Source organism: Rhinolophus sinicus, chromosome 8 (assembly GCF_057876585.1).
Source record: "Rhinolophus sinicus isolate RSI-liver-muscle chromosome 8, RSI-T2T, whole genome shotgun sequence".
In the NCBI taxonomy this organism is placed as follows: Eukaryota; Metazoa; Chordata; class Mammalia; order Chiroptera; family Rhinolophidae; genus Rhinolophus; species Rhinolophus sinicus.
Window position 1 is genome coordinate 30,367,338 of NC_142508.1, and position 13,399 is coordinate 30,380,736.

The 13,399-nt window shown below is 56.3% G+C and overlaps 2 non-coding genes across 2 annotated transcripts; both read left to right on the forward strand.

The window, feature by feature from the left end:
- Positions 1-2,270: 2,270 nt before the first annotated feature.
- LOC141567956 (5S ribosomal RNA) lies at positions 2,271-2,389 on the forward strand. The gene has a single exon (XR_012491001.1). It is a non-coding gene; the product is annotated as a 5S ribosomal RNA (ribosomal RNA).
- A 5,655-nt stretch (positions 2,390-8,044) lies between these two features.
- Positions 8,045-8,163, forward strand: LOC148757394 (5S ribosomal RNA). The gene has a single exon (XR_016022302.1). It is a non-coding gene; the product is annotated as a 5S ribosomal RNA (ribosomal RNA).
- The last annotated feature ends 5,236 nt before the right edge of the window (positions 8,164-13,399 follow it).

Consider the following 13,399-nt stretch of genomic DNA (forward strand, 5'->3'; position numbering starts at 1 on the left):
AAAAATCGAAGCAACTGTGCTTCACTGGTTTTAACTCCTCTAGCTTTTAGCATGCTCCTTAACATGTGAGTAAACAGCCTTTTACTGTTACCCTGTCCCATTTTATTTTACTCCCGACTATGGTATCTCACCGCTTTCACTAACCTTATTCGACGCGTCTCGTTTGCAAGCGGAGTCCTTCACTGATTCCCCAGTAGTCAGGTCCCTGTTCGGGCGCCACTTGTCGGAGCCTGCCGACGAGACGAACGGTTCCTGAAGTGGGGAGTGAGGATTGAGAGAAAAAATTGGACAAGAGACAAAGATGGGATCGGGAGGGCGAGCAGTTCTGACTGGACTGCTGCGCCTGCTTGATTTTTCAGCATTCTTTTATACAGACAGAAACAAGAAGGTTACATAAAGCGGCTGAGGCAGCAAGTACAGATTAGTTATGTTTCTCCAAAGTTTGGCCCTGACTGTCTTTAGACCTTTTGAGATTGTCCCATTCCCAGAACAGCAGGTGTCTGTTTCTGTTTGTTCTTTATGCTTATCGGAGTTCCCCTCAGCCATCCTCCCAACCTCTGCTTGTAGTTACATTTTCTTAACCCTTGATGCTCCAGCTCCCCACACCACCACAAGGGGAAGAGCAGGCACGCAGGCACACAACCCTCACAACGAGGGTGCCTGGGGCTGCCACTCTCCGCCCGCGGGCGGGACCCTGGGCGGGGCTCGGAGCCCACCGGCACTCCGGAGACCCTGGCGGCCCGCCCCGGGGGCTTTGAGGGTGACTGCCAAAGCCCGGGCACTGCCTCCTTAGCGGAGCCCAGCCCCGGGCTCCACCACACACCGGTGGAGAAGCTGCCACCGCAACACAGCCTCAGTGCGTCCGTCCCAGTCCGTGTCCCAGCCTGTGCGTCCCCCCCACCCTCAACCTCCACCCCCTGTCCGTCTGGCTCTGCGACATGCCTGTTGGGCTGTGGCTCTCGCTCAGGAGCTCTCTCCCCGCGTGCCAGCCCCCTCTTTCTCTGTCTCTGTCCATGTCTCTCTGTACGTCTAGATACATACATGCACATATACGTGTATATTTCCATCTCGCTCCCTCCTCCTCCTCCTCCTCCTCCCCCCCCCCCGTTCTGTCTGTCGGTCCCTGTCCTGCGGGGACTCTAGTCCCTCTGCCCGCACAAGAACGCAGGATATGGCGAGGCCAAGAAGGAACACCAACGGAGCCATGGATAGGGGTCTCATAGCACCATTTCTCACGGGCGGCTGGCTCGGAGACACAGCAAGCCGGAGCCGCACGATCCCCAACCTGCCGGCCGCTTCTCTGCCAACCAACCGACCCACCAACCGACCGACACGCCAAGCCGGCCAACTGCAATCCGCGCCCCTCTGCAATTTGCAGTCCACCATCCGCGCTTCCTAGCTTGGCCACCGCAGCTGTACCGGTGGCCTATGGCCAACTGGCAACAGCTGACGGCCAAGCGGTCACAGCTGATGACCGTGCACCACCCGAGGCAGCACCCCTCCACGCGAGGCCCAGAGCCTGGAAACGGCTCTCTGGGACTCTGTCGCCACAGTCCCCGCCTGTCTCTCTCCGCCTCTCTCTTGCTCCGTCTCTGGCCTTCTCTCATCCTCTCTCTCACCTCCCTGGGTCAGGAGAGGTGACGTGTAGCCAGTGAAGGGACCGGAGATCGGGCGGGACGCTGGTCGCTGAGGAGGGGCGAGGGCCCGGACGGAAGGCTGTGTGACGAAGGGTGACGGCAGACTGGAGCCGCTGCACCCTGGTGGCACGGGTGGCTCCCCGTGGCTTTGGGCCAGTCGGTGGGGCCGGCCAGTGCCAGGGCCAGGGCCGCGCGTGCCTAGGGCCGGAGGGGCCTGAGAGGACCCTGCGACCCCCTCGCTTGCCACGAGCGGGGGACCGCAGAGCAGCCAGGCGGGTCTGGGGTGGTGGGGCTGGGGGTGGGGGTGAGCGGGGTTGGGGGGGGCGGGGTGTAAGCCGTACGGGGCCCGGGGAGTCCCAGGATGCCAGGGCGCCGAGACTTCTGTCACCGTCAGGGAAGTGACAGAGGCCCGTGGAGCCACGGGTGGCGCGGAGGGGCCTCGCTGCGGGCCAAGAGTAGCCCGCCGCCCACGCCGGCGGCGTCCGGGGGAGGCGGGGAGCAGGCGGGAGGCGCGGCGCCGGCGGAGCCGGCCCGCGAGGAGATGCTCGCCACCCGAGCGGCCCAGCAGCACGGCGCACGCTCACGAGGCAGGCCGGGAGCAGGCTCTTGGGGCGCCGGCAGCCGGGTCCCAGCGTCTACGGCCATACCACCCTGAACGCGCCCGATCTCGTCTGATCTCGGAAGCTAAGCAGGGTCGGGCCTGGTTAGTACTTGGATGGGAGACCGCCTGGGAATACCGGGTGCTGTAGGCTTTTGCTCGCCTCTCCTTTTGCGCCGCCGCCCCGGCGTGGCTCCCTCCGAACCCCTGGCGCCCCTTGCCCCTCTTCTGCCGCCCAGCCAGCCGAAGGTACCCCTGGCCAGCGGCGGGTCAGCCGCCCGGCACTACAAGCTCGCAGCCCGGGCCGCACGCCAGGCCCGTCGGCCCCGGCTCCCCCCCACACCCTCTTCTCAGTCCTCTTCGCTCCCGCAGGCCGACAGCCCGCAGCCCTTCGCCGAGCCGCGGTCGCCGCCGTCGCCGCCGCTGCCATCGCCGCGCTCCCTCCCGCTCCCCGCCCCCGCCGCCCCCAAAGCCCAAGCCCAGGGCTGCCTGCCGGCGCAGGCCTCCACCAGGCTTTCTCCATCCCAGGACGTGCCGGTCCTTTGCACCTCGGCCCGAGCCCAGGGGACGACCATCCCTGTGCCTGCACCTGGGCCCCGAGACACAGGATAGGCGTGTCCTCCGGCAAACGGGATGCCCACCCGCCCCGCCCCACCGGGGGCCTCTGTCTCTGCTGGCAGGCACCTCGCCCCACACCCCCGCGCGCGCGCGCGCGCGCGCGCCCCCTCCCGTCTCCCACAAGAGCCAGGAGCCCTCGGTTCCCGCCGGCCGCAGTGGCCCCGACACACAGGGGAAAAAGAGCCGGGACAAACCAGGGGACGGAGAGAGCAGCACCCCAACACCCCGCACGCCCTCGGGCTCCAGGAGAGACCACCATGTCGGAGCCTGCCGACGAGACGAACGGTTCCTGAAGTGGGGAGTGAGGATTGAGAAGAAAATAGACAAGAGACAAAGATGGGATCGGGAGGGCGAGCAGTTCTGACTAGACTGCTGCGCCTGCTTGATTTTTCAGCATTCTTTTATACAGACAGAAACAGGAAGGTTACATAAAGCGGCTGAGGCAGCAAGTACAGATTAGTTATGTTTTTCCAAAGTTTGGCCCTGACTGTCTTTAGACCTTTTGAGATTGTCCCATTCCCAGAACAGCAGGTGTCTGTTTCTGTTTGTTCTTTATGCTTATCGGAGTTCCCCTCAGCCATCCTCCCAACCTCTGCTTGTAGTTACATTTTCTTAACGCTTGATGCTCCAGCTCCCCGCAATTCCCCCTTTTTTATTTTTTGAGATCGTGCCTGGCTTAGGTGGTCAGTACAGACATTCTCACTTACCCGTCATTGGATATCCTTCATCAAAGCGATCGACTCCTGTCTTAGGTTGTAAGACATCCACTGATCATTACCCGTCATTGGCTACCGATCTCCTTCGGGGTTAGACAGGGGCAGTGGCTTTTGGTTTATTAGCCATGTGGAGCCTTATTTTGTGAATTTCTCCATAAATATCTGTGACTATCCCCATCACAGCTTCTGTGATGCAGGGGAGGAAACATAGTATCAGGAGGATCACAACAGGCGGAATTACAAGGGGAGGGGGGCATAATTTGAAGCATTGAAGAGTATGATGGCAATACATTGTGAAAACTAGAGACAAGTTTGTTGAGAGTATCAGCTATATCGGTGTTTAAAGGAGAGGTCTCTTGCAGTGTCAAGACCTCTTTATGAAACTGGATAAGATCAAGAGTAACATTTTTTTCTTACACGGTCTGTGAGACTCGTACCTCATAGCAGAAAAATGTTTATTCCAATCACCCTTTGTCTGTTAACAGCCGAAGCATAAAGTCCCATGATGTCTTACCTTCTCAGGGTCAAGTCACCCATATTGTAACAGTTCTGTTGAGATAAGTGGAGAGAACTGATCTTCATTGCCCTCATGACTTCTCTCACAATCAGGTGAGAGAGGAAAGCCAGAGACAGCAATGGCTTTTGCCAGGCAGGGGGAAGGGGAGGAAAGGCTCCTTTTTGGATCTTCTAAGGCAGCTCATTGGGGGTCCCCACTCGGTTCCGCCCGGCTTAGGTTGTATCTCCCGTGAGATATCTTACCCGTCTTTGGCTGCAAACCATCTTTGGGGGACCAGACAGAGAGACATAAGGTGTAAACACAAGAATGGAACAGTAGGGGGCGTGGATGGGTATCTACAGATGTCTTCTCTTCTGTGGGCTGTCGCTCATGGTATGGTTTAACACCGACCAGGAATTCACAAAGGTTTTTCTTCCGGACCTGGAGAAATACAAGCAAAGCCTCTTCCCCGTGTTATCTCGCGGGGAGAAGTAGGATCAGCTTCCCCACGTAATATTTTAAACAAAGGTTGTAATTCACCGGTTGTCAACCGCAACTGAGGTCTAATCCAGTTAATGCCTCCCAGTAGCTTTTGGAAATCATTTAACGTTTTTAAACAATCTCGCCGGATTTGTATTTTTTTGAGGCACAATGGCCTGAGGCATTAAACAATATCCCAGATAAGAGTAAGGAGGCACTTGCTGAATTTTTTCTGGGGCTATAACTAGCCCATAATTGTGGAGCTTTTCTTGTAAATGAGCAAAAGCAGCAAGCAACTTTGGTTCACAAGAGTGGGCAAGAAGTATGTCATCCGTGTAGTGGATGATGTAAATATCTGGAAATGTCCTTCGGGTAGGTTTTATTGCAGCTGATACAAGTTTTTGACATAATGTAGGGCTACTAGCCATTCCCTGAGGTAGCACTAGCCAATGATAGCTCTTAAAAGGTTCTTGTAAATTAACGGAAGGAACACTGAAAGCAAATCCAGGGCAGTCATCAGGATTTAAAGGTATAGTATAAAAACAATCTTTGAAGTCCAAAACAATTTTACATGTGTGTTTTGGTGTGGCTGCAGGACAGGGCAAGCCTGTCTGTAAGGCTCCCCTTCATTTCATGGTTTTATTAACTTTTTCTAAATCTTGTCATAATCTCTATCTACCAGATTTTTTTTTTTTTTTTTTTTTTTTTTTTTTTTTTTAATAACAAAAATGGGAGAATTCCCGGGAGAATTGGAGGGGGCAATGTGTCCCTTTTTAAGTTGCCCCTGTACTAGCAGCTTGGCGGCTTGAATCTTTTTCGGTTGATAGGGGCCTCGGGCAGTGGATCTAGCCCTGCAACTACACTTGGAGGAGAGCTTCATTGTAACCCAGGCTTCTATTCTGATTGAGATTCTAATAAAGGCCCAGTCTGTTGAGCCTGGACTAATTGCATTTGAACAGAGAGGGAAGTGAGTGCAGCTTGTAATCTTTGCACCTCTGCTTCCCAGGGGGATCCAGTTTGGGTTGATCATTCTCAGAGTATCTGATTCCCTCGTGTCTAGGATCGATCACATCCCTAACCAAATTCCATAAGGAAAAAGTATCTACTGGTACTTCAGAGGGTCCACGAGCATCATAATATCCCTGTAAACGCTCTCTCACCTTTTCCCAAGTTTCTAAGTTTAAAGTCCCTTCTTCGGGGAACCAGGGACATATTTGTACTACAAATTCTAAAAATCGAAGCAACTGTGCTTCACTGGTTTTAACTCCTCTAGCTTTTAGCATGCTCCTTAACATGTGAGTAAACAGCCTTTTACTGTTACCCTGTCCCATTTTATTTTACTCCCGACTATGGTATCTCACCGCTTTCACTAACCTTATTCGACGCGTCTCGTTTGCAAGCGGAGTCCTTCACTGATTCCCCAGTAGTCAGGTCCCTGTTCGGGCGCCACTTGTCGGAGCCTGCCGACGAGACGAACGGTTCCTGAAGTGGGGAGTGAGGATTGAGAGAAAAAATTGGACAAGAGACAAAGATGGGATCGGGAGGGCGAGCAGTTCTGACTGGACTGCTGCGCCTGCTTGATTTTTCAGCATTCTTTTATACAGACAGAAACAAGAAGGTTACATAAAGCGGCTGAGGCAGCAAGTACAGATTAGTTATGTTTCTCCAAAGTTTGGCCCTGACTGTCTTTAGACCTTTTGAGATTGTCCCATTCCCAGAACAGCAGGTGTCTGTTTCTGTTTGTTCTTTATGCTTATCGGAGTTCCCCTCAGCCATCCTCCCAACCTCTGCTTGTAGTTACATTTTCTTAACCCTTGATGCTCCAGCTCCCCACACCACCACAAGGGGAAGAGCAGGCACGCAGGCACACAACCCTCACAACGAGGGTGCCTGGGGCTGCCACTCTCCGCCCGCGGGCGGGACCCTGGGCGGGGCTCGGAGCCCACCGGCACTCCGGAGACCCTGGCGGCCCGCCCCGGGGGCTTTGAGGGTGACTGCCAAAGCCCGGGCACTGCCTCCTTAGCGGAGCCCAGCCCCGGGCTCCACCACACACCGGTGGAGAAGCTGCCACCGCAACACAGCCTCAGTGCGTCCGTCCCAGTCCGTGTCCCAGCCTGTGCGTCCCCCCCACCCTCAACCTCCACCCCCTGTCCGTCTGGCTCTGCGACATGCCTGTTGGGCTGTGGCTCTCGCTCAGGAGCTCTCTCCCCGCGTGCCAGCCCCCTCTTTCTCTGTCTCTGTCCATGTCTCTCTGTACGTCTAGATACATACATGCACATATACGTGTATATTTCCATCTCGCTCCCTCCTCCTCCTCCTCCTCCTCCCCCCCCCCGTTCTGTCTGTCGGTCCCTGTCCTGCGGGGACTCTAGTCCCTCTGCCCGCACAAGAACGCAGGATATGGCGAGGCCAAGAAGGAACACCAACGGAGCCATGGATAGGGGTCTCATAGCACCATTTCTCACGGGCGGCTGGCTCGGAGACACAGCAAGCCGGAGCCGCACGATCCCCAACCTGCCGGCCGCTTCTCTGCCAACCAACCGACCCACCAACCGACCGACACGCCAAGCCGGCCAACTGCAATCCGCGCCCCTCTGCAATTTGCAGTCCACCATCCGCGCTTCCTAGCTTGGCCACCGCAGCTGTACCGGTGGCCTATGGCCAACTGGCAACAGCTGACGGCCAAGCGGTCACAGCTGATGACCGTGCACCACCCGAGGCAGCACCCCTCCACGCGAGGCCCAGAGCCTGGAAACGGCTCTCTGGGACTCTGTCGCCACAGTCCCCACCTGTCTCTCTCCGCCTCTCTCTTGCTCCGTCTCTGGCCTTCTCTCATCCTCTCTCTCACCTCCCTGGGTCAGGAGAGGTGACGTGTAGCCAGTGAAGGGACCGGAGATCGGGCGGGACGCTGGTCGCTGAGGAGGGGCGAGGGCCCGGACGGAAGGCTGTGTGACGAAGGGTGACGGCAGACTGGAGCCGCTGCACCCTGGTGGCACGGGTGGCTCCCCGTGGCTTTGGGCCAGTCGGTGGGGCCGGCCAGTGCCAGGGCCAGGGCCGCGCGTGCCTAGGGCCGGAGGGGCCTGAGAGGACCCTGCGACCCCCTCGCTTGCCACGAGCGGGGGACCGCAGAGCAGCCAGGCGGGTCTGGGGTGGTGGGGCTGGGGGTGGGGGTGAGCGGGGTTGGGGGGGGCGGGGTGTAAGCCGTACGGGGCCCGGGGAGTCCCAGGATGCCAGGGCGCCGAGACTTCTGTCACCGTCAGGGAAGTGACAGAGGCCCGTGGAGCCACGGGTGGCGCGGAGGGGCCTCGCTGCGGGCCAAGAGTAGCCCGCCGCCCACGCCGGCGGCGTCCGGGGGAGGCGGGGAGCAGGCGGGAGGCGCGGCGCCGGCGGAGCCGGCCCGCGAGGAGATGCTCGCCACCCGAGCGGCCCAGCAGCACGGCGCACGCTCACGAGGCAGGCCGGGAGCAGGCTCTTGGGGCGCCGGCAGCCGGGTCCCAGCGTCTACGGCCATACCACCCTGAACGCGCCCGATCTCGTCTGATCTCGGAAGCTAAGCAGGGTCGGGCCTGGTTAGTACTTGGATGGGAGACCGCCTGGGAATACCGGGTGCTGTAGGCTTTTGCTCGCCTCTCCTTTTGCGCCGCCGCCCCGGCGTGGCTCCCTCCGAACCCCTGGCGCCCCTTGCCCCTCTTCTGCCGCCCAGCCAGCCGAAGGTACCCCTGGCCAGCGGCGGGTCAGCCGCCCGGCACTACAAGCTCGCAGCCCGGGCCGCACGCCAGGCCCGTCGGCCCCGGCTCCCCCCCACACCCTCTTCTCAGTCCTCTTCGCTCCCGCAGGCCGACAGCCCGCAGCCCTTCGCCGAGCCGCGGTCGCCGCCGTCGCCGCCGCTGCCATCGCCGCGCTCCCTCCCGCTCCCCGCCCCCGCCGCCCCCAAAGCCCAAGCCCAGGGCTGCCTGCCGGCGCAGGCCTCCACCAGGCTTTCTCCATCCCAGGACGTGCCGGTCCTTTGCACCTCGGCCCGAGCCCAGGGGACGACCATCCCTGTGCCTGCACCTGGGCCCCGAGACACAGGATAGGCGTGTCCTCCGGCAAACGGGATGCCCACCCGCCCCGCCCCACCGGGGGCCTCTGTCTCTGCTGGCAGGCACCTCGCCCCACACCCCCGCGCGCGCGCGCGCGCGCGCGCCCCCTCCCGTCTCCCACAAGAGCCAGGAGCCCTCGGTTCCCGCCGGCCGCAGTGGCCCCGACACACAGGGGAAAAAGAGCCGGGACAAACCAGGGGACGGAGAGAGCAGCACCCCAACACCCCGCACGCCCTCGGGCTCCAGGAGAGACCACCATGTCGGAGCCTGCCGACGAGACGAACGGTTCCTGAAGTGGGGAGTGAGGATTGAGAAGAAAATAGACAAGAGACAAAGATGGGATCGGGAGGGCGAGCAGTTCTGACTAGACTGCTGCGCCTGCTTGATTTTTCAGCATTCTTTTATACAGACAGAAACAGGAAGGTTACATAAAGCGGCTGAGGCAGCAAGTACAGATTAGTTATGTTTTTCCAAAGTTTGGCCCTGACTGTCTTTAGACCTTTTGAGATTGTCCCATTCCCAGAACAGCAGGTGTCTGTTTCTGTTTGTTCTTTATGCTTATCGGAGTTCCCCTCAGCCATCCTCCCAACCTCTGCTTGTAGTTACATTTTCTTAACGCTTGATGCTCCAGCTCCCCGCAATTCCCCCTTTTTTATTTTTTGAGATCGTGCCTGGCTTAGGTGGTCAGTACAGACATTCTCACTTACCCGTCATTGGATATCCTTCATCAAAGCGATCGACTCCTGTCTTAGGTTGTAAGACATCCACTGATCATTACCCGTCATTGGCTACCGATCTCCTTCGGGGTTAGACAGGGGCAGTGGCTTTTGGTTTATTAGCCATGTGGAGCCTTATTTTGTGAATTTCTCCATAAATATCTGTGACTATCCCCATCACAGCTTCTGTGATGCAGGGGAGGAAACATAGTATCAGGAGGATCACAACAGGCGGAATTACAAGGGGAGGGGGGCATAATTTGAAGCATTGAAGAGTATGATGGCAATACATTGTGAAAACTAGAGACAAGTTTGTTGAGAGTATCAGCTATATCGGTGTTTAAAGGAGAGGTCTCTTGCAGTGTCAAGACCTCTTTATGAAACTGGATAAGATCAAGAGTAACATTTTTTTCTTACACGGTCTGTGAGACTCGTACCTCATAGCAGAAAAATGTTTATTCCAATCACCCTTTGTCTGTTAACAGCCGAAGCATAAAGTCCCATGATGTCTTACCTTCTCAGGGTCAAGTCACCCATATTGTAACACTTCTGTTGAGATAAGTGGAGAGAACTGATCTTCATTGCCCTCATGACTTCTCTCACAATCAGGTGAGAGAGGAAAGCCAGAGACAGCAATGGCTTTTGCCAGGCAGGGGGAAGGGGAGGAAAGGCTCCTTTTTGGATCTTCTAAGGCAGCTCATTGGGGGTCCCCACTCGGTTCCGCCCGGCTTAGGTTGTATCTCCCGTGAGATATCTTACCCGTCTTTGGCTGCAAACCATCTTTGGGGGACCAGACAGAGAGACATAAGGTGTAAACACAAGAATGGAACAGTAGGGGGCGTGGATGGGTATCTACAGATGTCTTCTCTTCTGTGGGCTGTCGCTCATGGTATGGTTTAACACCGACCAGGAATTCACAAAGGTTTTTCTTCCGGACCTGGAGAAATACAAGCAAAGCCTCTTCCCCGTGTTATCTCGCGGGGAGAAGTAGGATCAGCTTCCCCACGTAATATTTTAAACAAAGGTTGTAATTCACCGGTTGTCAACCGCAACTGAGGTCTAATCCAGTTAATGCCTCCCAGTAGCTTTTGGAAATCATTTAACGTTTTTAAACAATCTCGCCGGATTTGTATTTTTTTGAGGCACAATGGCCTGAGGCATTAAACAATATCCCAGATAAGAGTAAGGAGGCACTTGCTGAATTTTTTCTGGGGCTATAACTAGCCCATAATTGTGGAGCTTTTCTTGTAAATGAGCAAAAGCAGCAAGCAACTTTGGTTCACAAGAGTGGGCAAGAAGTATGTCATCCGTGTAGTGGATGATGTAAATATCTGGAAATGTCCTTCGGGTAGGTTTTATTGCAGCTGATACAAGTTTTTGACATAATGTAGGGCTACTAGCCATTCCCTGAGGTAGCACTAGCCAATGATAGCTCTTAAAAGGTTCTTGTAAATTAACGGAAGGAACACTGAAAGCAAATCCAGGGCAGTCATCAGGATTTAAAGGTATAGTATAAAAACAATCTTTGAAGTCCAAAACAATTTTACATGTGTGTTTTGGTGTGGCTGCAGGACAGGGCAAGCCTGTCTGTAAGGCTCCCCTTCATTTCATGGTTTTATTAACTTTTTCTAAATCTTGTCATAATCTCTATCTACCAGATTTTTTTTTTTTTTTTTTTTTTTTTTTTTTTTTTTAATAACAAAAATGGGAGAATTCCCGGGAGAATTGGAGGGGGCAATGTGTCCCTTTTTAAGTTGCCCCTGTACTAGCAGCTTGGCGGCTTGAATCTTTTTCGGTTGATAGGGGCCTCGGGCAGTGGATCTAGCCCTGCAACTACACTTGGAGGAGAGCTTCATTGTAACCCAGGCTTCTATTCTGATTGAGATTCTAATAAAGGCCCAGTCTGTTGAGCCTGGACTAATTGCATTTGAACAGAGAGGGAAGTGAGTGCAGCTTGTAATCTTTGCACCTCTGCTTCCCAGGGGGATCCAGTTTGGGTTGATCATTCTCAGAGTATCTGATTCCCTCGTGTCTAGGATCGATCACATCCCTAACCAAATTCCATAAGGAAAAAGTATCTACTGGTACTTCAGAGGGTCCACGAGCATCATAATATCCCTGTAAACGCTCTCTCACCTTTTCCCAAGTTTCTAAGTTTAAAGTCCCTTCTTCGGGGAACCAGGGACATATTTGTACTACAAATTCTAAAAATCGAAGCAACTGTGCTTCACTGGTTTTAACTCCTCTAGCTTTTAGCATGCTCCTTAACATGTGAGTAAACAGCCTTTTACTGTTACCCTGTCCCATTTTATTTTACTCCCGACTATGGTATCTCACCGCTTTCACTAACCTTATTCGACGCGTCTCGTTTGCAAGCGGAGTCCTTCACTGATTCCCCAGTAGTCAGGTCCCTGTTCGGGCGCCACTTGTCGGAGCCTGCCGACGAGACGAACGGTTCCTGAAGTGGGGAGTGAGGATTGAGAGAAAAAATTGGACAAGAGACAAAGATGGGATCGGGAGGGCGAGCAGTTCTGACTGGACTGCTGCGCCTGCTTGATTTTTCAGCATTCTTTTATACAGACAGAAACAAGAAGGTTACATAAAGCGGCTGAGGCAGCAAGTACAGATTAGTTATGTTTCTCCAAAGTTTGGCCCTGACTGTCTTTAGACCTTTTGAGATTGTCCCATTCCCAGAACAGCAGGTGTCTGTTTCTGTTTGTTCTTTATGCTTATCGGAGTTCCCCTCAGCCATCCTCCCAACCTCTGCTTGTAGTTACATTTTCTTAACCCTTGATGCTCCAGCTCCCCACACCACCACAAGGGGAAGAGCAGGCACGCAGGCACACAACCCTCACAACGAGGGTGCCTGGGGCTGCCACTCTCCGCCCGCGGGCGGGACCCTGGGCGGGGCTCGGAGCCCACCGGCACTCCGGAGACCCTGGCGGCCCGCCCCGGGGGCTTTGAGGGTGACTGCCAAAGCCCGGGCACTGCCTCCTTAGCGGAGCCCAGCCCCGGGCTCCACCACACACCGGTGGAGAAGCTGCCACCGCAACACAGCCTCAGTGCGTCCGTCCCAGTCCGTGTCCCAGCCTGTGCGTCCCCCCCACCCTCAACCTCCACCCCCTGTCCGTCTGGCTCTGCGACATGCCTGTTGGGCTGTGGCTCTCGCTCAGGAGCTCTCTCCCCGCGTGCCAGCCCCCTCTTTCTCTGTCTCTGTCCATGTCTCTCTGTACGTCTAGATACATACATGCACATATACGTGTATATTTCCATCTCGCTCCCTCCTCCTCCTCCTCCTCCTCCCCCCCCCCCGTTCTGTCTGTCGGTCCCTGTCCTGCGGGGACTCTAGTCCCTCTGCCCGCACAAGAACGCAGGATATGGCGAGGCCAAGAAGGAACACCAACGGAGCCATGGATAGGGGTCTCATAGCACCATTTCTCACGGGCGGCTGGCTCGGAGACACAGCAAGCCGGAGCCGCACGATCCCCAACCTGCCGGCCGCTTCTCTGCCAACCAACCGACCCACCAACCGACCGACACGCCAAGCCGGCCAACTGCAATCCGCGCCCCTCTGCAATTTGCAGTCCACCATCCGCGCTTCCTAGCTTGGCCACCGCAGCTGTACCGGTGGCCTATGGCCAACTGGCAACAGCTGACGGCCAAGCGGTCACAGCTGATGACCGTGCACCACCCGAGGCAGCACCCCTCCACGCGAGGCCCAGAGCCTGGAAACGGCTCTCTGGGACTCTGTCGCCACAGTCCCCGCCTGTCTCTCTCCGCCTCTCTCTTGCTCCGTCTCTGGCCTTCTCTCATCCTCTCTCTCACCTCCCTGGGTCAGGAGAGGTGACGTGTAGCCAGTGAAGGGACCGGAGATCGGGCGGGACGCTGGTCGCTGAGGAGGGGCGAGGGCCCGGACGGAAGGCTGTGTGACGAAGGGTGACGGCAGACTGGAGCCGCTGCACCCTGGTGGCACGGGTGGCTCCCCGTGGCTTTGGGCCAGTCGGTGGGGCCGGCCAGTGCCAGGGCCAGGGCCGCGCGTGCCTAGGGCCGGAGGGG